The following is a 23,421-nucleotide window of genomic DNA, read 5'->3' on the forward strand; positions in this document are numbered from 1 at the left end:
ACATATAAACACATCATATTAAAAATATTAAATGAATACAATTACTTATCATGATTTTGTCATTAATCCTAAGTTGACTTTGAGTTAATTAGTAACATCAACTCAATAAACAACATTATTAAAGCGTGCATAATAAAATTTGAAATTTTACCTATTTGGCTGGACTGTCACCTGCAGACACTGTTGATAGGAGTCTCTAGCAAAGAGAAACAGCAAGGAAGCTACTCAAGTTTCATTTTAAAAGAGCTCAAAACAGGATGAAACAAACAACTGATCATAAGAGAATGTGATCGAGAGTTTCAAGCGGGTGATTATGTTTGTCTCAAGTTACAACCTTACAGGCAACACACTATGAGGAAAGTCTTGAACCAGAAACTGTCTCCCGAGTTCGTTAGGCCCTTTACTGTCGAGGCTAGAGTAAGAAAGGTGATGTATAGGCTTCATCTACAACTGAGTTCCCGTATTCCCTCCACTTCATGTTTCCCAACTTTAAAAACATGTGGGAAAGACACTTGTTCAATCTACTCTACTGGTAGTTAGTATTGATGGTGCTATGCTCAAAGAACCTATTTGCATAGTAGATCGGCGTATGGTCAAGAAAGGAAATAAAACTGTCACCGAGGTATTGGTGGAATGGACAAACACATTTCCTGAGGATTCTACATGGGAACCTCTACAGGAGCTACAACAAAGATTTCCTACATTCGATCCTTTAAGGATCTTGGGAGGAATCGGTTTGTTAAATTTGTTGCTGCTACGCTGTGTTTTAGCAAAATGTTTGTAAATAAAACGATGTGTTTTAGTTAGTTTTATGTAGAGGTGATCATAGGCTAGGCTTCAACAAAACTTCCGGCCTATTTTCTAGGCTCAAGCCCTATTTGGCCCGAAATATAGGCTTAAAAATTTGTTCAAGCCCGACCCAATCCTATCCATATTAGAAAACGGGCTTAATTTTTTGTCCAAACTCATTTTTCGGGTCTATATTTTTCTTCAAACTCTCCCAATTTTCGAGTAGGCCTTCGAGCCGAGCTGGGTGGCTCAACCCATGATCAGGTCTAGTCTTATGTTTAATGTTTAATTGAAACAACTAGTTTTGTTGTTGGTGGTTACAACTGTTTAATAACAACTTCCATAACCAACTATGTAACTCTACTTCTTTGCATTTTAAGCAGGGAAGGAAAATGGAAACCATTATGCAATTATGTGAATGAAAAACTTCTTTGTTCATTCTCTTCTCCTTCTCATTCTTCTCTTTTTTCTAAAACTTACTGTGTTAGAATTGTAAATCAAGATATGATATAAAACTTAATAAATCATAAATCAGGATCTATCATGTCAAATCATCAAGAACAAAATGATAACATAGAACTAGATGTAAAAGCGTACCTAAATCCATGAATTCCTTGAAATTTTTCGGATCTTGAGAATTTGATCTTCAAAATTAGCACAAAAGTAATCTTGAGAAAGTGACTCTCTTTTCTAAAAATAGGATATTAGAAAAGTTACTTTGTGTATAATTTGGGGACCATAACCCTAATATATATAATTTTGACACATTAGCCCTAATTTCTAATTAGTCCATCATCAATTAGAAATTAGTTACTAGAGTATCTATACATATTCAACCCATACTTTATTTAGTAATTAATGCCCAATTAACCTTAAACAAATTAGATCACTTTTAATTTGGGCTAACCTATCATGATAGTAAATAATAATATGTAATTACCTTTATTTTATATGTGATGTCCATATTTTTCAACATCTTGCACCTTGTAATAATTTATTATGGGCAGTAGCAATTTCTTTTTATTTTACTTTTCTCTATACCTCTCTTTCATTTTCCTTTTTTGGATTTTGTTTTTATTTTATGCTTCTTCACAATTGATTAATTGTTTTATTGGGTTCAATTTGATAATAATTTCTTATAGACAATGTCAATTTCTCAACTCAACATGTTTGTATAAGTTTTGTTCTGTTTATAACAATTGGTATGTACCTAAAGTGGTGATTGGTATTAGGGTCTATTTTGGATGTTTTGGTATAAATGGTAGGAATATTGCATTTTGAAAATATCAATATGTATACTTAAATGCATATTCATGATCAAAGCTAGTAAAACAAGTGTATATGCTCATTTAGGATAAGTATGAACCATAAGACTTAAATGGATGTAAATACGCTTATGATCATATGTTTTAAGATGTTAAGAGTAGTTTAGGATTTGAGTTAATACGTATACAAAAATATGCAATGTTGAGTTTTTGGGTCACCTAGGTCATTTGAGTATTGTACTTTGCAGGTTTATGATGAATGGAGTAAGGGGGAAACTGCATTCGAAGTTGCAAGACTCCCCTATTAGTGTCCCGACTCGAGTTTTTATTGCCAAGAAAACTATATTTAAAACTTAATTTTAAAAAGAACTCACATTAAATATAACTAAAAAAAGTAAATATTTTGAATTAAAAAACTATCTCAGAACTAAAAATTTTCATATATGCTTTTGTACCTTTTTTTATATATAATAAAAATATACTAAATTATTTCATAATAAAATTTATTATTTATTTATATAATTTATACATATAATATGTGTGCGACGTAAAAATTTCTCTTTCGGTCGCTAATTGAGGCGATTATTTGAAAATTTAAAAATCGACTTTCGATTTTATTAAAAAAGGGAGTCGCCACCGATCTTTTTTCTAGGTGTGACCGGACACCTAATAAATCATCCTTTTTAGAAAAGAAAACTTATTGTTGCACAAAATGAAGGCGAATTTAGGTCTCGTCAAAAGCCGAGTAACGTTGGGTTCGGAGTCGATTCTGCGAGGAAGGTATTAGCACTCTCGCGACGCCCAAAATTGGTATCTTATTAAACACGTGTTGTCTTGATTTTCAAAAATACGAATTCAATTTGACATTTAAGTGTGATCCGATTGAAGGAAATGAGAAGTTGTAAGTTTTGGTTTTTAGAAGGATATCCGTTTTAACACGAGCCAACTAACTTCACCCAACATAGCGATGAAATCAATGACTTAATGTTAAAATCGGTACATTGCCTTATTCTTAAAATTAAAATGTAAAAAGTTTCTAAAATGATAGTAAAAAAATCTAAGAATATTATTGTAAAAATGCGAATAGTGATGTGAATAATATAAAATATTAAAATATCAAAATATTAGAATAATAATAATTAATATTGACAAATAAAAAATAAAATAGAAATAAAAAAGTGTACATAATATATATATTAGAAATAACAATGATGTTTAAAAATAATACTATTAATAATACTACATAAATATGTACATATATAAAAATAAATACGTGATAATATTAAAAATATGTACATAATATAGTGTAAAAATACATACATAATATAATTAAAATATATACATAAGATAACATGTAATATATATATATATATAAATAATATAGTATTAAAGATATATACATAAAATAGTATAATATATATATACGTAATATAGAATTTAGAATATACCTAATATATTAAAAGAATATATATATATATATATATAATATAATATAATATTAAGAAATATAATAATAACAAAAAAGAGAGAGGAGAGAGGGTGATTTCCTACCACAAGGCCGCCATCCGATCACTTGGACATGCCACCACCATCGGTGACACCGTACACGGCAGCCGGACCTAAAAAAAAACTTTTTCGGTAAAAATGGATAAGCTTCCTCCTTTTATTTTTACTTTCAGATAAAAGAAACAAAATAAGATTGAAAGAAAAAATGATAAGCAAACAAAGAACTTAAAACGAGAATAGACGAAGAAACCTCTTTTGCTTTGATCTTTGATTAATTTCCAAAAAAAACTACTCTCTCCAACAACTAGCCTTTACAATAACTCTTCTCCTTGATTACTCTCAAAAATCCTTTACAATAACTTTCTCCCCCAAAACTTCTTCCTCTCCTAAATACAAAATATGAGAAGGCTTATATAGCCATTTACAAAATATTTTTTATTGTTTATGTCTTCATTTTAGGTATAAGTGGTGGTGGAGTGTGGCTAGTGGAGTAGGTAGTGGAGCAAGTGTGGCTAGTGGAGTTGGTGGTGAAGCAAGTGTGGCTAGTGGAGTTGGTGGTGGCAAAGGCTAGGATTTAGTTGAGAAAAGTTTATATTGTGGGCTAGGGTTTTTTATTTTGATTTGGGCTTAGGGTTTGGGCCATTGTGGTTTTAATGTAAATTGAGCTTTGGGTAGTTAAGATTTTGGGTTTTGGGTTTAATTTGGTAGGTTAGGTAAGGCTAAATTGGGTTTTGATGTAAATGGGTTAAAATTGGCCTACAACAGCTGCCCCTTTTTGCTTATTATCGTGTAACGGGAATAAAGCAAAGACACAAAGAAAGGCCAATTCTGCCTGGTCTTACTAAGTATGGACTTTTTTGGTGCTCTTCTCATCCAGGTAGTCTCTTTCCAGTCCACTGCATCTTGTAGCTTTGGTTCAATCCACTGCAAATTCGGAGATATGCCTTGTAGCTTCAATCTGTTCCAATGTAACTTCAAGGATATGAGATTTGTGGCTTCGATCCGCTTCACTGTAACTTTAGAAAGATAAAATCTACAACTTCAATCTGCTCTTCTATCGCTTCAGTGAGATAAGGTTTTGGTCTTCTCTTCTGCCACTTTAGAAAGGTAAGATCTGATATCCTCGATCAGTTCCAACGCAACTTTAGGGAGACAAAATATGGTGTCTTCAATCAGCTCTAATCTTTATTCTTTACTCGGCATGTGATCTTGAGCTCAACTCATTTCTTGCAATATGAATTGACTCTCTCGCAATATGAGTTGATTTTTGAAAAGCAGAAATTGAAAACGCCTCAGCGTGTGACCCGAGGCTTAACTCACCTCTTGCAATATGAGTTGATTCTTTTGAAATGTAGAAATTGAAAAGCAGAAATTGAAAATACCTCAGCGTGTCCCAAGGCTCAACTCACCTCTCACAATGTGAGTTGATTTTTTTTGATAAAAATAGAATTTGAAAATACCTCAGCGTGTCCCGTGGCTCAACTCACCTCTCGCAATATGAGTTGATTTTTTTGAAACACAGAAATTGAAGAACAAAAATGGAAAACACCTTAGCGTCTTGAGGTTTAACTCACCTCTCGCAATATGAGCTGATTTTTTTGAAAGATAGAAATTGAAAATACCTCAACGTGTCTTGAGGCTCAACTCACCTATCGCAATATGAGTTGATTTTTGACAAACAAAAATTGAAATTACCTCAGCATCTTGAGGTTCAACTCACCTCTCGCAATATGAGCTGATTTTTTTTAAAGACAGAAATTAAAAATACCTCAACGTGTCTTGAGGCTCAACTCACCTCTCGCAATATGAGTTGATTTTTGACAAACAAAAATTGAAATTACCTCAGCGTGTCCTGAGGTTCAACTCACCTATCGCAATATGAGTTGATTTTTTTGAAAAACAGAAATTGAAAATAGAAATGGAAAACACCTCAGCGTCTTGAGGTTCAACTCACCTCTCGCAATATGAGCTGATTTTTTTGAAACACATAAATTAAAAAAAAGAGAAATTAAAAATAGAATTTGAAAGGACCTCGACGTGTGACCCGAGACTCAACTCACCTCTCGCAATATGAGTTGATTCTTTTGAAAAACAGAAATTGAAAATACCTCAGCGTGTCCCGAGGCTCAACTCACCTCTCGCAATATGAGTTGATTTTTTTGATAAAAATAGAATTTGAAAATATCTCAGCGTGTCCTGAGGCTCAACTCACCTCTCGTAATATGAGTTGATTTTTGACAAACAAAAATTGAAATTACCTCAGCGTCTTGAGGTTCAACTCACCTCTCGCAATATGAGCTGATTTTTTTGAAAGACAGAAATTGAAAATACCTCAACGTGTCTTGAGGCTCAACTCACTTCTCGCAATATGAGTTGACTTTTTTTGAAACATAAATTAAAAAAACAAAAATTGAAAATACCTCAGCATGTCCTGAGGCTCAACTTACCTCTCGCAATATGAGTTGATTTGAAAAGCAGAATTTGTAAGGCAAAAATTGAAAAATAGAAATTGAAAATACCTCAGCGTGCTCTGAGGCTCAACTCACCTCTCGCAAAATGAGTTGATTTTTGAAAAACAGAAATTAAAAGTAGAAATTGAAAAGCAAATTAAAAATACCTCGGCGTGCCCGAGGCTCACTCACCTCTCTAATATGAGTTGATTTTTGAAAAGCATAAATTGAAATTACCTCAGCGTGTCCTGAGGCTCAACTCACCTCTCGCAATATGAGTTGATTTTTTGAAAAGCATAAATTGAAAAAACGGAAATTGAAAATACCTCAACGTGTGACCTGAGGCCCAACTCACCTCTCGCAATATGAGTTGATTTTTTTGAGAGACAGAAATAAAAACATCAAAATACCAAAAGATGTCATCTGGTGAAACTCAGGTGTCCTTTCCTTTGATTCAGTACAACTATCATCGAAACCTCTTGTTCTGCTGAAATACATGTATATGTCATGCATGATGTTATCATGATATGCACATGTTTACCTTAAATGCCTTTATGCCTATATGATCATGCAATGCGCCTTGGGCTTGCTTGTCATATGTCCCTTTCTATCAGGATTTTTGATGATCTGCGTTCATTGCTTTGACTCTTGACTTTCTCTTCAGGCCCTGTACCCGTCCTCTAGCTTCACGACTAATCTGCGTTTCTCAGATATCGCTCTTTTGCCCCTAGTTGAACTTTTTCCTTGCTTTGAGGCTCTTGTACTTATCAAATTCTTATCCGGGTAATACTTAGCACTTCTTTTGTTTAGAGTATGTCATTTCACTATTTATCATATAAATGAACCACATAATGAGATGCATGAAAATGGTCAGGTAGGGGACAAAAGGATACCTCACATTTATTCATTTCAAATGTAGCAAACAAAGAAAGTTAATCAATGATAGTAAACAAAGTGTCATAAAGAGAAAGGGGACCGCATTTCAACAAATACAAATGCTCTAGATATTCAACGCATGAACTCTTCCACGTTCCTCAATCAAGAATCTTTTCGAGCATGGCTTTCTTGCGTAAGAGATTTAAAGTTTTCAGAAATACTTCAAATACTGTAGTCTCTCTGTTTGACCCACCGTTCAAAACGCCTTGCTTTTTAAGCCAGTGCTTGCTTCATTAGAACGCCTTTTCGGGTTTTCATCCTAATCTTTTGTGTTAATCAAGACGCCCTTTTTGGGTTTTCACCTTGATCCCTCTCTCTTTTTCTTTTTTCTTTTCTTTTCTTTTTTTTTTAAGATGTCATTTTTCGGGTTTTCATCTTGATTTTCCTTTTTTTAAGCATAATATTTCTTCACAGCATCTGAATTCACTGGATTCGGTAACTCCTTCCCATCCATCTCAGTGAGAATCAAAGCTCCACCCGAGAATACTTTCTTTACAGCGTATGGTCCTTCCCAATTTGGGGCCCATTTTCCTCGAAAGTCCTTTTGTATTGGGAGAATCTTTCTCAGCACAAGTTCTCCTTCGTGGAATTCTCTTGGCCGTACTTTCTTATCATGGGCCGTGATCATTCTCTTCGGGTACATCTGTCCGTGACAAATTGCCTTTAGACGTTTTTCTTCGATAAGGTTTAATTGATCATATCGAGCTCAAACCCATTCTTCTTCTTCTAGTTTCGATTCTATTAAGACTCGTAGAGAGGGGATCTCAACATCGATAGGTAGTACAGCTTCCATTCCATATACCAGAGAGAAAGGAGTTGCTTCCATAAATGTCTGTACAGATGTACGATATGCATACAAAGCAAATGGTAGCTTCTCGTGCCAATCTTTATATGTCTCGGTCATTTTCCCAATAATCTTTTTAATATTCTTGTTGGCCGCTTCAACAGCTCCATTTATTTTCGAGCGATAGGGTGATGAATTATGATGCTTTATTTGAAATTGTTCACACACCTCCTTCATCATCTTGTTGTTCAGATTCATGGCGTTATCTGAAATGATTATTTCAGGCAAATCATATCGACAAATGATTTCCTTTTTCAAAAACCTGCAAACTACAGTCTTCGTCACGTTGGAAAACGAAGCGGCTTCTATCCATTTTGTGAAATAATCAATGACCACAAAAATGAATCGGTGTCTATTAGAAGCTTTTGGGGAAATTGGCCCTATAACATCCATGCCCCACATACAAAAAGGCCACGGAGAAGTCATGACGTGAAGGGGCGAAGGGGCCGCATGAATTTTATCACCATAAATTTGACATTTGTGGCATTTTCGTGCAAAACTAATATAGTCACTTTCCATCGTCAGCCAGTAATAACCGAGTCTCATAATCTTCCTAGCCATAGTGAAACCATTGGCATGTGTCCCTCAAATTCCCTCATGGACATCTTCAAGTATTTTTCGGGCTTCAACAGCATCTACGCATCTCAAGAGCACCTAATCTTTTCCTCTTTTGTACAGGATGTCCCCATCAAGAATGAATTCCGCTGCCATTCTTCTGATTGTTCTTTTGTCGTTCTCATTTATTTGTTCGGGGTACTTTTGATTCTTGACGTATTCTAAGATATCATGGAACTATGGCCGTCCATCTGGCTCTTTCTCAATGCTGAAACAATGTGCAGGGACTTCATATATGCTCATTTGAAGATGCATTATTTATGTTTCTCTGTTTGCTTTGAACATTGAAGCCAAAGTGGCCAAGGCATCAGCCAATTGGTTTTCTTTTCGTAGGAAGTAATTAAAAGTTATTTCTTCGAATTCTTTAATCAGCTCTGCCACTAGATCATTGTATTTAACCAATTTCAGATCCCTCACTTCCCAATCTCCACGGATTTGGTAAATCACCAACGCTGAGTCTCCATATACCTCTAAAGTTTTGACGTTTCGTTCAATAGCCGCACGAAGTCCCATGATACAGGCCTCATATTCTGCTATGTTATTGGTACAGAAAAAATTCAGCCTGGCAGTGAACGGATAATGATTCCCGTCTGGTGAGACTATGATTGCTCCAATTCCATGCCTCAAGGCATTCGATGCACCATCAAAACTCATCTTCCATGGCTTCTCTTTTGATGACTCGAATTCCTTTTCTGTGATACACATTAAGTCTTCATCTGGGAAATCGAATCTCAAGGGCTCATATTCCTCTGTCGTTCGAGTCGCTAAGAAATCAGCTATTGCGCTCCCTTTTATCGACTTCTGACTTACATAGGCAATGTCGTATTCTGATAGGAGGATCTGCCATCGTGCCATTCTTCTTGAGAGTGCCGGTGATTCCATCATGTATTTTATTGGGTCCAGCTTTGAAATTAGCCATGTCGTATGATACAACATATATTGCCTGAGTCTCCGAGCTACCCAAATTAGAGCGCAACAGTATTTTTCAATGGACAGATATTTTACCTCATATTCAGTGAACTTTTTGCTGAGGTAGTAGATCGCCTTTTCTTTCTTTCCTGACTCGTCGTGTTGCCCCAGTACGCAACCCATTGAATTTTCAAACACAGTCCAATACAATATCAATGGTCTTCCCGGAGTTGGTGGTACTAGCACTGGAGGATTAGACAAATATTGTTTTATCTTATCAAAGGCCACCTGGCATTCCTCATTCCATTCTCCCGGGTTATGTTTTCGAAGAAGCCGAAAAATTGGGTCGCATTGGTTGGTAAGTTGAGCGATGAATCGGGCGATGTAGTTTAATCTCCCTAAAAATCCTCTGACTTCCTTTTGTGTGCACGGAGGTGGTAACTCTTGAATGGCTTTTATTTTATCTGGATCAACCTCGATACCTCTTTCACTGACAATAAAGCCTAACAACTTTTTCGAGGTAGCCCCAAACGTACATTTGGCTAGATTAAGTTTTAGGTAAAACTTTCTCAGCCTTCCGAACAACTTCTTGAGGTTCACTACATGCTCTTCTTCCCCTTGGGATTTAGCAATCATATCGTTGACGTAGACCTCTATTTCTTTATGCATCATGTCATGGAATAACGTCACCATAGCCCTCTGATATGTTGCCCCAGCATTCTTTAACCCGAATGGCATCACCTTGTAACAGAATGTTCCCCACATTGTTACGCAGGTAGTTTTCTCCATATCCTCAGGGGTCATCTTAATCTAATTATACCCCAAGAATCCATCCATGAAAGAAAATAATGAATGTTTTGCTGTGTTATCCACCAACGTATCAATGTGTGGTAAGGGAAAATTATCTTTAGGACTTGCTCGATTCAGGTCACGGTAATCTATACACATTCGTACTTTGCCGTCTTTCTTTGGTATCGGGACTATGTTAGCCACCTATTCTGGGTATTTGGAAGCTTGTAAGAAACCCGCATCAAATTGATTTTTGACCTCTTCTTTTATCTTTAACAGCATCTAAAGTCTCATCCGTTTTAGCTTTTGCTGAATGGGTTTGCATTCTGGTTTCAGTAGGAGTCTATGGACTGCTACATCTTCATCCAATCCTGGCATGTCTTGATATGACCATGTGAATACATCTTTGTACTCGCGGAGCAAAGCAATCAAATTATGCCTGGTGTCCTCTGAAATAGAAGTCTCAATTTTCACTTCTTGCTTCTTTTATTCAGTTCCCAAGTTTATTGTTTCAACAGATTCTTATTGAGGCAAAATCTGTTTATCCTCTTGTTCCACCATTCTTAGCAAGTCAGGAGACATGACATAGTCTTCAGCATTTTATTCGGCTTCGAATTCTCCTAAACAAACAGCCTTCTCAAAATCAATTTCAGGACTCGTAACGGGTTTGTTCATGCAATTGATATCTGAGCACCTAAAAGTTGAATGGAAAAGGAAACGATAGAGGGGCATCTAAGTATTGAAACCAACAAACTGAATGTTATGGTATTGCATGAGGCAAATGTAAAGATAGGCTATGAAATGATTATGGAATTAGTGATAATGCGAAAAATTGTGACAAAATGCATCTTCATTGATATTCATTTAAATGATAAAGTGCGAATGCAAGCTCTTATAAAAGAATTCTATTATATCTAAGGACATAACAGAATGTTAACGTTTGAGCATTACACTGAAGACTTATAAACTACAAGAAAATCCTCGGCAGTCCAATTGTTTAACATGAAACCCGGGGGACAAGGGCGTATCTTTGAGACGTCTTTACTCGCGTTAGCTCCTTTGTCAATGACATTTATACTGATATTCTGAAAACCCTCTTCGATCATTAACATTGTGCTTTGTGCACTATACTGCCCTGGGTTTATCATTCCCGCAGACGTAAATGTTTTTGACAAAGGAGGGTACGTTATAGGCTCCCATTCTAATTCTCGGCCTAAGGCTCTTACAATCCACCTTTCTCGATCTTTCTGTAACTATTTTCTTCTTTATTGCATGTCTAGCTGGAACCCCAAATCGTATCGGGCCTTGTGGTGCACTGGCTTTAGAGCCCTGACTACTCCTTGCAGATACCTTCCCAAACCTTTCCTTACTCGGGCTTTTTTTCGTTTGACCAAAGCAGTCATCATCTCCATTATTTTAACCATTTGATCCCTTTGCTCGAGCGATTCCTCTTGAGATCTCACCATTAAGTCTCTTGTCTCTTGTTGTGACTTAGCCAATTGTTCTTGTAATTCCCTTTTGACTCTTTCCATTCTTTCGATTCTTTCATTGAACTCAGCCTCAATTGTTCTAGCTTGTCGACGTGTTCTATACAAATGGCGTGATTCCAGATTTGAAGTGTTGTGACTGCGAATTATATGATTCTAACCTTAGCGAATGATCATGGGATAGATATATGAATTGAATGAATGAGTGTATAAATGAATGTCAATCATGAAATATATGCAAAAAATGGGTGTTGATTTCAAGATAGCCCCTATTTAGGCATTTCATTCATCAAAAGAGTCTATTACACAATGCTTCGGTCACTCGTATAATTGACTCCTCCATTAGAAACCCGTTTTTGGCAACCATTCTCTAATCAACACATTCCTAACAAGATGCCTATAATACATGATGAAAATAAAGCAAAGACGAACAACCCTGGTTTGTAGTCAAATATAGGCAAAAAAAAAATCATGGAAAATTTATCAAATTACGCTACCCGATCTAGTTTATTAACCAACCCAATCCCCTTGCATACAAAGTGAAAGTGCAAAAGGTAAGAGGCGTTTCTCCCGTGAACTTATTTTGGTGACTATGGAACAAGCGGAGGTTCGGCATGGCTCTAGTTAGGGGGCTCGTACTGTAATACCCTGAAAATCTTTACAGTAATATATTATCCTTGATATAATAAAATAAGGAAATAAAGTGATAAAAAAGGGAAGTTTTGAGTTATGGCAACATTGGGAAGTAAATTATGATATCTTGATTCAGGAAAGGACTAAATTGTAAAAGTTAGAAAAGTTTTGTTGCCTAAGAGTAAATACTCAAGACTTAAAGGGTTAAAGTGTAAATATGAAAAGTTGAAGGACCAATAGTGTAAATATTTTAAGGGTAGAATGATCTAGAAACTAAGGAAAATGGATGAATTAGGACCAAATTGAATAAGTGAAGAACTATGAGGGACTAAATTGTAATTTTACCAAATTAAATGATGACTCAAGGATGGAATTCTAAAAGATCATGAAGGGCAAAATGGTCAATTAGTAAGAGAGAGAATTCTAGAATGTAATGATTATGTTAATGATATTTTAAATTAATTAATTAGATAAATATTATTTTATTAATATTTTATGAGATATTTAATATTATTTTATTATTATTTATTTAGTATATAAGGAAAGAAAGATGAAGAATTTTCATCATCTTTCCTTTCCATGCAAACTAACGTGAGAGAAAGAGAGGAAGAAAGAAAGTTTTACTTTCTTTACAATTTGGTCCTTTACCAAAAATTCACCATTTTCACCCAAAATCAAATGAATTTCCATAGCTACCAAGAGAGAAAATGTTAAGGAGAACATGGGGAGTTAGAATATCAAGTTGGATTCAAGAAATAAAAGCTGGAGGAGAGAAAATAAAGTTAAAGATTGGTATCAAGAGAATAAGGTAAGTACATCAAGATTTCAATATGTTTTTAAGTTTGTTATTGTTGATAAATCATGGAAATAATGTTATAGTAGAGTTTTATTACATAAGGTCCTATGTTCTTGATATGTTAGTGAAGAGAAAATAAGAGAAAGTGATGAGAAATGGTGTAGAAAAGAAAATAAGGGTGTTATAACATGGTAATTAATATCTTGCACTAAAACAGTTATGGACAGCAGCAGTAGTCTAACTTTGAAAAATCACCATAAATGTTATAAATTGAATTAGAAGATGAAAAAATATGGAATTAAATCTTAATGAGTCTAGTTTCTCATAGAAGAAACAGTGTAAGCAATGAATTTGTAAATTTTGATATATAATGAATTTTGTGAGACAAGGTCAGAATGAATTCAGGTTCCCTGTTCAGACTTTGAAAAATAATAAAAAATGAATAAAAATAATTAGAGGCTTAAATTTATATTTATAGAATCCTGAATGAGTCTAGTTTTATTAGAAACAAACTAGAACATCATTTGAATTCTGTAAAAGGAGATAACTAATTTTTAGTGAAGAAGGGTCAGAACTGTCAGACAGCAGAACAGGGTGACTTTAATGAATAAACTGTACTAATTGGCTAAACCAAAAATTCTGAAAATTTTATGATAAGAATACATGTGAGTCTAGTTTCAGGAAAAATTAACGGATCTTAATTTCGAGTTCTGTAGCTTAATATATAAATAATTTAGTGACTATGATGCAAATGGACAGTTTTGAATGTACATATAAGTAAATAGTGAAATTATTGATAATGTTACTTGTTTTATGTTATATAAATTAAGGATGTGGAATGGAGAGGAGGAGGAGGAAAATATGTATGAATATTCATCTAGCATGGCTAATTTGCATGTTTTAGGCTCGGGGACTAAATTGAATAAAAGTAAAATTTTATGGGCAATTTTGTAAAAATGTCGAAATGACTAAACTGCATGAAATAGATTATTTTATTATTTAAATTACAAAATTTAATGAAATTATCAATTTAGTTCAAGATCGGGGAAAACATGTTTTAGGGATTAAATTGAAAAGTGTTGAAATTATGGAAAATTTTGATATTTTATAGAATTCATGGACTGTTATCAATATATATGAGAATAATAGTTGGAAATAAGGATTAAATTGCAAGAATTTTACTTTCCGTCCCTAAGGATGAAATCGTCATTAATTAGAAGTTTAGGGGCAAAATGGTAATTTTGCCTAGAGCATTAATTAAATGTATTAGAATATGAAATGAATGAAAATGATGATCAAATTTATTTATAAAGATCCGGACGACACAAATACGAGACTTGATCATGGAAAGAAAATATATCGAATAATGAAATAATAAACACGAGCAATCAATGAGGTAAGTTCGTGTAACTTGAATTATATTCGAAATGCTTGAGATTGTATGTTATTGATGTGAATATGATTTGAATGTTCATTGTATGAAAATTTATAAAACAGTGATATATTTGATAAAATGGGAAGAAATCCGGTTGAATGAAAGGAAAATTCGATGGATCTCGAAAAGGAATTGACGGTAAAAAGGATCTAGCAGGACGGGTGATCCTATCTGATATAGCCCTCCGAAGAATATGTGTAAAATGGATTTAGCTTGGACGGGTAATCCGAATTAGAGTCTGAATTTAGCTCGGTAGTAATTCGGATCCAAGCTCATTAGAGTAATTGTCGTTCTGGGATTTAGCTTTGGACCGGTAATCCATTGCAAGGATGAGGTTCATGGAGTGTGCTCTCGATATGAAATGTGTAAGACCATGGTTGAAAGATACCATGGCAACTGAGTGTAAGACCATGGTTGAAAGATACCATGACAACTGATATGAAATGTGTAAGACCATGGTTGAAAGATACCATGGCAACGTGATATGAAATGAACAAGACCATGGTTGAAAGATACCATGGCAACATGATGAAAATGAGTAAGACCATAGTTGAAAGACACTATGGCATCATGTCAAAGATAAATAAGACCGTGGATGGGAGACGCTCTAGCATCTGTTGAACAATTGATATTCAGGTAATATGTATCAGATGACGAATGGTTATATGAAATAATTATGAAGATAGATAAACGAAATAAGTATAAGTATATGAAATATAATTTATGTTGAGTTTGATATAAGCTATTACCGGAATAAATATACATAAAATATATGGAAATGATGGAGCATGAAATATTGATATAATGAAATGAATGATATATGCTTATGAAGAAACGGTAAGAGCATGATATGTTTCATGACATGTACATATATGATTATCTTTGATATGTTGATACAAGGAAATTATGTAATTGAGACTATTATTAAACTCAAGTGCGATATGTCGAGAAAATAGATATATCAGTGTTGAATTTATATGAGATATGTGCAAGTATACTAACAATATTGTTTGTTTGATGCTTATACAAGCTATCAAGCTGTTGATTGAATGGTAATATATTTATTTATATGATGCATTGAATCGGTAAGTATTTAAATTTTTTAGTGATCTGTAAATGGTAGTAATGCTCCGAAACCCTGTTCTGGCAGCGGATACGGGTTAGGGGTGTTACATTTAGTGGTATCAAAGCTATGGTTTAGTCGATTCTCGGACCAAACGTAGTACATGTGAAGTCTAAAAACACATGTCATTATAATATGTGATAGTGTGATATCTTTCGACTCTGATGAGATTTGTTTTATTTATAGAAAGAGATATTTTTCAACCAAGCTAATTCGATAATGTTAAAAGCGATACTCAAGTATATGAGTAGAAAGTTGATTATGATGAATCGGTATAAAAAAATGGTATGAATAAATGTTTTATAATACATGTCGATGATTAATATGATGCTATATGTATTATTAAAAGCAAATTATATTACTACATGAAATATTGTGCTGATGACTAAATTACAAAATATATAAAAGTAATATATGAAGTACATGATAAAGATTATTAGAGAATTATGAATAAATAGTGAATTTTGAAATATATTACATGTATGGAAGATACGAAAGATATAAGTATATGAATTATTGGTACAAGGATTAAATTGTAAAGCATGTAAAAGTATCATGCGAAAGGTGTAAAAGTGATATGCGTGCATGAAATAATTTGCCCAAGTAGACAAGATTAGAACTACTAGTATATTAAGGGACCTCAAGATGCTTTACGATTATTAGCACATTCAACATTTGTACTTTCAGTATAGCACTTGATGTTTTACATTTAATAGTGCATAATAATGCACCTTTATATAAGTCCCATATATCCAAAGTGTTCTATCTAGTCTCTTGGGCCTCTGCTAAGTAAAAAGTAAACAATTTTAGATTCTGAAGTAAAGGATTATCTCTGAGTAAAAATGTTAGTTATGATGAAGTAGAACTCGTAAAAGTACGAATAAATGTTTTATAGTACTTGAGAAAGATAAATGTTATTTGAGTAAATATATGACAATTAAATTATGAGACTTTACGATCTATACCCTTTACTAGTACAATTATATGCAATGAAATTCATGAGATTTATATTGATTAAGTTCGAAGCGGAAAGTGAAAAACTCAATGGTTGAACAATTGATAATGCAATGGGCGAGAATGAGTTAATAAGTAAAGATGGGTTCGAATAAAGATATCGATTTTTCTTAAACTAGTTGAGATATACTGATATCACCGTTAAAGAAAGAAGTTATTTATGGGAAAATCGATTTATTTAAATATGGTATTTGAGAATAGTTAACTGAAAATTTCTTCCGAATTAGTTTTTTTGAGTGGAGTAAATGATGTGAAATTATTGATGACTATACTAGTCAATAGATTGGTGAATAGATTGCAAAAATATTTGAATATAGCCGTTATAACTGGGTATATTATAGTAAATTTTGGGATTTTATATGGGTATCTTATATATATTGATATTTTCGAGGCATATGGAACTGTTCATGTTTGGATGCTATAATCAATATATGAAAAGGTTGGATAAATATGCTAATAGACGAAATTATCGCAAGTCGATTGATTCACAAGTGGTACTACTCTATCTTTCTTTGGTTTTCAAGCTAATATATGTGATAGAACACTTGATAATAAGATTCATATGATATTATTTTCTATTTCTATTGGTAGAAGCTCGAAAGGTAAATGTGAAATATTGTATTGAAAATAAATTATGAAATGAAAAGATAGAGAATGGATATAAATGATAAACTGGGTAAATATGTACAGAAAGAAACTATAGAACTATAGAAATAATGAAATTCATGATCAAAAGAAAACAAGAAAATTTCGAGGACGAAATTTATTTTAAGGGGGAGAGAAATGTAATACCCTGAAAATCTTTACAGTAATATATTATCTTTGATATAATAAAATATGGAAATAAAGTGATAAAAAAGGGAAGTTTTGAGTTATGGCAACATTGGGAAGTAAATTATGATATCTTGATTCAGGAAAGGACTAAATTGTAAAAGTTAGAAAAGTTTTGTTGCCTAAGAGTAAATACTCAAGACTTAAAGGGTTAAAGTGTAAATATGAAAAAGTTGAAGGACCAATAGTGTAAATATTTTAAGGGTAGAATGATCTAGAAACTAAGGAAAATGGATGAATTAGGACCAAATTGAATAAGTGAAGAACTATGAGGGACTAAATTGCAATTTTACCAAATTAAATGATGACTCAAGGATGGAATTCTAAAAGATCATGAAGGGCAAAATGGTCAATTAGTAAGAGAGAATTCTAGAATGTAATGATTATATTAATGATATTTTAAATTAATTAATTAGATAAATATTATTTTATTAATATTTTATGAGATGTTTAATATTATTTTATTATTATTTATTTAGTATATAAGGAAAGAAAGATGAAGAATTTTCATCATCTTTCCTTTCCATGCAAACTAACGTGAGAGAAAGAGAGGAAGAAAGAAAGTTTTACTTTCTTTACAATTTGGTCCTTTTACCAAAAATTCACCATTTTCACCCAAAAATCAAATGAATTTCCATAGCTACCAAGAGAGAAAATGTTAAGGAGAACATGGGGAGTTAGAATATCAAGTTGGATTCAAGAAATAGAAGCTGGAGGAGAGAAAAATAAAGTTAAAGATTGGTATCAAGAGAATAAGGTAAGTACATCAAGATTTCAATATGTTTTTAAGTTTGTTATTGTTGATAAATCATGGAAATAATGTTATAGTAGAGTTTTATTACATAAGGTCCTATGTTCTTGATATGTTAGTGAAGAGAAAATAAGAGAAAGTGATGAGAAATGGTGTAGAAAAAGAAAATAAGGGTGTTATAACATGGTAATTAATATCTTGCACTAAAACAGTTATGGACAGCAGCAGTAGTCTAACTTTGAAAAATCACCATAAATTTTATAAATTGAATTAGAAGATGAAAAAATATGGAATTAAATCTTAATGAGTCTAGTTTCTCATAGAAGAAACAGTGTAAGCAATGAATTTGTAAATTTTGATATATAATGAATTTTGTGAGACAAGGTCAGAATGAATTTGGGTTCCCTGTTCAGACTTTGAAAAATAATAAAAAATGAAGAAAAATAATTAGAGGCTTAAATTTATATTTATAGAATCCTGAATGAGTCTAGTTTTATTAGAAACAAACTAGAACATCATTTGAATTCTGTAAAAGGAGATAACTAATTTTAGTGAAGAAGGGTCAGAACTGTCAGACAGCAGAACAGGGGTGACTTTAATGAATAAACTGTACTAATTGGATAAACCAAAATTCTGAAAATTTTATGATAAGAATACATGTGAGTCTAGTTTCATGAAAAATTAACGGATCTTAATTTCGAGTTCTGTAGCTTAATATATAAATAATTTAGTGACTATGACGCAAATGGACAGTTTTGAATGTACATATAAGTAAATAGTGAAATTATTGATAATGTTACTTGTTGTATGTTATATAAATTAAGGATGTGGAATGGAGAGGAGGAGGAGGAAAATATGTATGAATATTCATCTAGCATGGCTAATTTGCATGTTTTAGGCTCGGGGACTAAATTGAATAAAAGTAAAATTTTATGGGCAATTTTGTAAAAATGTCGAAATGACTAAATTGCATGAAATAGATTGTTTTATTATTTAAATTACAAAATTTAACGAAATTATCAATTTAGTTCAAGATCGGGGGAAAACATGTTTTAGGGATTAAATTGAAAAGTGTTGAAATTATGGAAAATTTTGATATTTTATAGAATTCATGGACTGTTATCAATATATATGAGAATAATAGTTGGAAATAAGGATTAAATTGCAAGAATTTTACTTTCTGTCCCTAAGGATGAAATCGTCATTAATTAAAAGTTTAGGGGCAAAATGGTAATTTTGCCTAGAGCATTAATTAAATGTATTAGAATATGAAATGAATGAAAATGATGATCAAATTTATTTATAAAGATCCGGACGACACAAATACGAGACTTGATCATGGAAAGAAAATATATCGAATAATGAAATAATAAACACGAGCAATCAATGAGGTAAGTTCGTAACTTGAATTATATTCGAAATGCTTGAGATTGTATGTTATTGATGTGAATATGATTTGAATGTTCATTGTATGAAAATTTATAAAACATTGATATATTTGATAAAATGGGAAGAAATCCGGTTGAATGAAAGGAAAATTCAATGGATCTCGAAAAGGAATTGACGGTAAAAGGATCTAGCCGGACGGGTGATCCTATCTGATATAGCCCTTCCAAGAATATGTGTAAAATGGATTTAGCCAGACGGGTAATCCGAATTAGAGTCTGAATTTAGCTTTGGATGGTAATTGGATCCAAGCTCATTAGAGTAATTGTCGTTGCGAGGATTTAGCTTTGACCGTAATCCCGACAATACTCTATGAGTTTATATTGCGGATTTAGCTCGGTAGGTAATCCATTGCAAGGATGAGGTTCAGCGAGTGTGCTCTCGATATGAAATGTGTAAGACCATGGTTGAAAGATACCATGGCAACTTGAGTGTAAGACCATGGTTGAAAGATACCATGGCAACCTGATATGAAATGTGTAAGACCATGGTTGAAAGATACCATGGCAACGTGATATGAAATGAACAAGACCATGGTTGAAAGATACCATGGCAACATGACAGAAAATGAGTAAGACCATAGTTGAAAGACACTATGGCATCATGTCAAAGATAAATAAGACCGTGGATGGGAGACGCTCTAGCATCTGTTGAACAATTGATATTCAGGTAATATGTATCAGATGACGAATAGTTATATGAAATAATTATGAAGATAGATAAACGAAATAAGTATAAGTACATGAAATATAATTTATGTTAAGTTTGATATAAGCTATTACCGGAATAAATATACATAAAATATATGGAAATGATGGAGCATGAAATATTGATATAATGAAATGAATGATATATGCTTATGAAGAAAGCGGTAAGAGCATGATATGTTTCATGACATGTACATATATGATTATCTTTGATATGTTGATACAAGGAAATTATGTAATTGAGACTATTATTAAACTCAAGTGCGATATGTCGAGAAAATAGATATATCAGTGTTGAATTTATATGAGATATGTGCAAGTATACTAACAATATTGCTGTTTGATGCTTATACAACTGTCAAACTGTTGATTGAATGGTAATATATTTATTTATATGATACATTGAATCGGTAAGTATTTAAATTTTTTTTAGTGATCTGTAAATGGTAGTAATGCTCCGAAACCCTGTTTTGGCAGCGGATACGGGTTAGGGGTGTTACACGTACGGTTCACTATATGCGGTTTTGGTTCTAGATAGGTACTCAAATTGTTCGTACTATCGTCTACTAAGACTAGTACGAAGTCTCAGTCATGGCCCATCACAGGCTCACGAGTTCAATTCGAGGGATCACATTTACTTATGCCTATGCGGAGGGACAAGTTAACTCACGAAAGCATAAGTCATATGTAACCCGAAAGTATTCACTAGCCTGTGCGAAGGGACGAGTTAACTCACGAAGGCGTAGCATTTACTTTCACTTAAACAGACGAGGCCCGGGTAGAGAGCTCATGTTATGCAAAGATGCTCGTGCACGGTGTGTGGGGAGAAACTCACAAACCTTTACGTTTTATTTAAAAAACTAAACCAAAACTAAAATCACAAAAATTTAAAGCTGAAAAACAACCGGATAAAACAAGTTAGAATATATACAACACGATGCAAATGCATGATTTTTTTTTAAAACAAAAAATTTGAGGATCATGACTAAATCTTAATTTGAACAAGGAACTTTGAAAATTTTGACAACGCGAGTTTAATTCGACTCGACTCTCAAAAAGGGTCCCAGTGGAGTCGCCAGTTGTAGCGACGTAAAAATTTCTCTTTCGGTCGCTAATTGAGGCGATTATCGAAAATTTAAAATCGACTTTCGATTTTATTAAAAAGAGAGTCGCCACCGATCTTTTTCTAGGTGTGACCGGACACCTAATAAATCATCCTTTTTAGAAAAGAAAACTTATTGTTGCACAAAAATGAAGGCGAATTTAGGTCTACGTCAAAAGCGAATAACGTTGGGTTCGAGTCGATTCTGCGAGGAAGGTATTAGCACCCTCGCGACGCCCAAAATTGGTATCTTATTAAACACGTGTTGTCTTGATTTTCAAAATACGAATTCAATTTGACATTTAAGTGTGATCGATTGAAGGAAATGAGAAGTTGTAAGTTTTGGTTTTTAGAAGGATATCCGCTTTTAACACGAGCCAACTAACTTCACCCAACATAGCGATGAAATCAATGACTTAATGTTAAAATCGGTACATTGCCTTATTCTTAAAATTAAAATGTAAAAAGTTTCTAAAATGATAGTAAAAAAATCTAAGAATATTATTGTAAAAAATGCGAATAGTGATGTGAATAATATAAAATATTAAAATATCAAAATATTAGAATAATAATAATTAATATTGACAAATAAAAAATAAAATAGAAATAAAAAGTGTACATAATATATATATTAGAAATAACAATGATGTTTAAAAATAATACTATTAATAATACTACATAAATATGTACATATATAAAAAATAAATACGTGATAATATTAAAAATATGTACATAATATAGTGTAAAAAATACATACATAATATAATTAAAATATATACATAAGATAACATGTAATATATATATATATATATATATATATATAAATAATATAGTATTAAAGATATATACATAAAATAGTATAATATATATATACGTAATATAGAATTTAGAATATACCTAATATATTAAAAGAATATATATATATATAATATAATATAATATTAAGAAATATAATAATAACAAAAAAAGAGAGAGAGGGAGAGAGTGAGTGATTTCCGGCCACAAGGCCAATACCGTCGATCCATAGGACGTCATTAACCACCATCGGTGACACAGTACACAGCAATGGACCTCAAAAAAACTTTTTCGGTAAAAATGGATAAGCTTCCTCCTTTTATTTTTACTTTCAGATAAAAGAAACAAAATAAGATTGAAAGAAAAAATGATAAGCAAACAAAGAACTTAAAACGAGAATAGACGAAGAAACCTCTTTTGCTTTGATCTTTGATTAATTTCCAAAAAAAACTACTCTCTCCAAAAACTAGCCTTTACAATAACTCTTCTCCTTGATTACTCTCAAAAATCCTTTACAATAACTTTCTCCCCCAAAACTTCTTCCTCTCCTAAATACAAAATATGAGAAGGCTTATATAGCCATTTACAAAATATTTTTTATTGTTTATGTCTTCATTTTAGGTACAAGTGGTGGTGGAGTGTGGCTAGTGGAGTAGGTAGTGGAGCAAGTGTGGCTAGTGGAGTTGGTGGTGAAGCAAGTGTGGCTAGTAGAGTTGGTGGTGGCAAAGGCTAGGATTTAGTTGAGAAAAGTTTAGATTGTGAGTTAGGGTTTTTTATTTTGATTTGGGCTTAGGATTTGGGCCATTGTGGTTTTGATGTAAATTGAGCTTTGGGTAGTTAAGATTTTGGGTTTTGGGTTTAATTTTGGTAGGTTAGGTAAGGCTAAATTAGGTTTTGATGTAAATGGGTTAAAATTGGCCTACAACAATATGATAAATAAATTAAAAGATTGAAATTAAACCATTATATATGTACACATTTAGATTATCTTAATAAGTAAAAGAAAGAACTTGAGGCATATACAAAGAAGAGAATATATATATATACACACCTTAAGTTTTTCTTGTTGGCTTAATTGTGTGGTGGTTGTGTTTTATTTAAAATCCTTTCAGAGTTCCGGTAAAAATAGTACGTTTTAAAGAGCTTTTAATCCTTTTTTTACAGATTCAAATTTTAGAGTTTCATTCATATCAAATAT

Source organism: Gossypium arboreum, chromosome 10 (genome assembly GCF_025698485.1).
Source record: "Gossypium arboreum isolate Shixiya-1 chromosome 10, ASM2569848v2, whole genome shotgun sequence".
In the NCBI taxonomy this organism is placed as follows: domain Eukaryota; kingdom Viridiplantae; phylum Streptophyta; class Magnoliopsida; order Malvales; family Malvaceae; genus Gossypium; species Gossypium arboreum.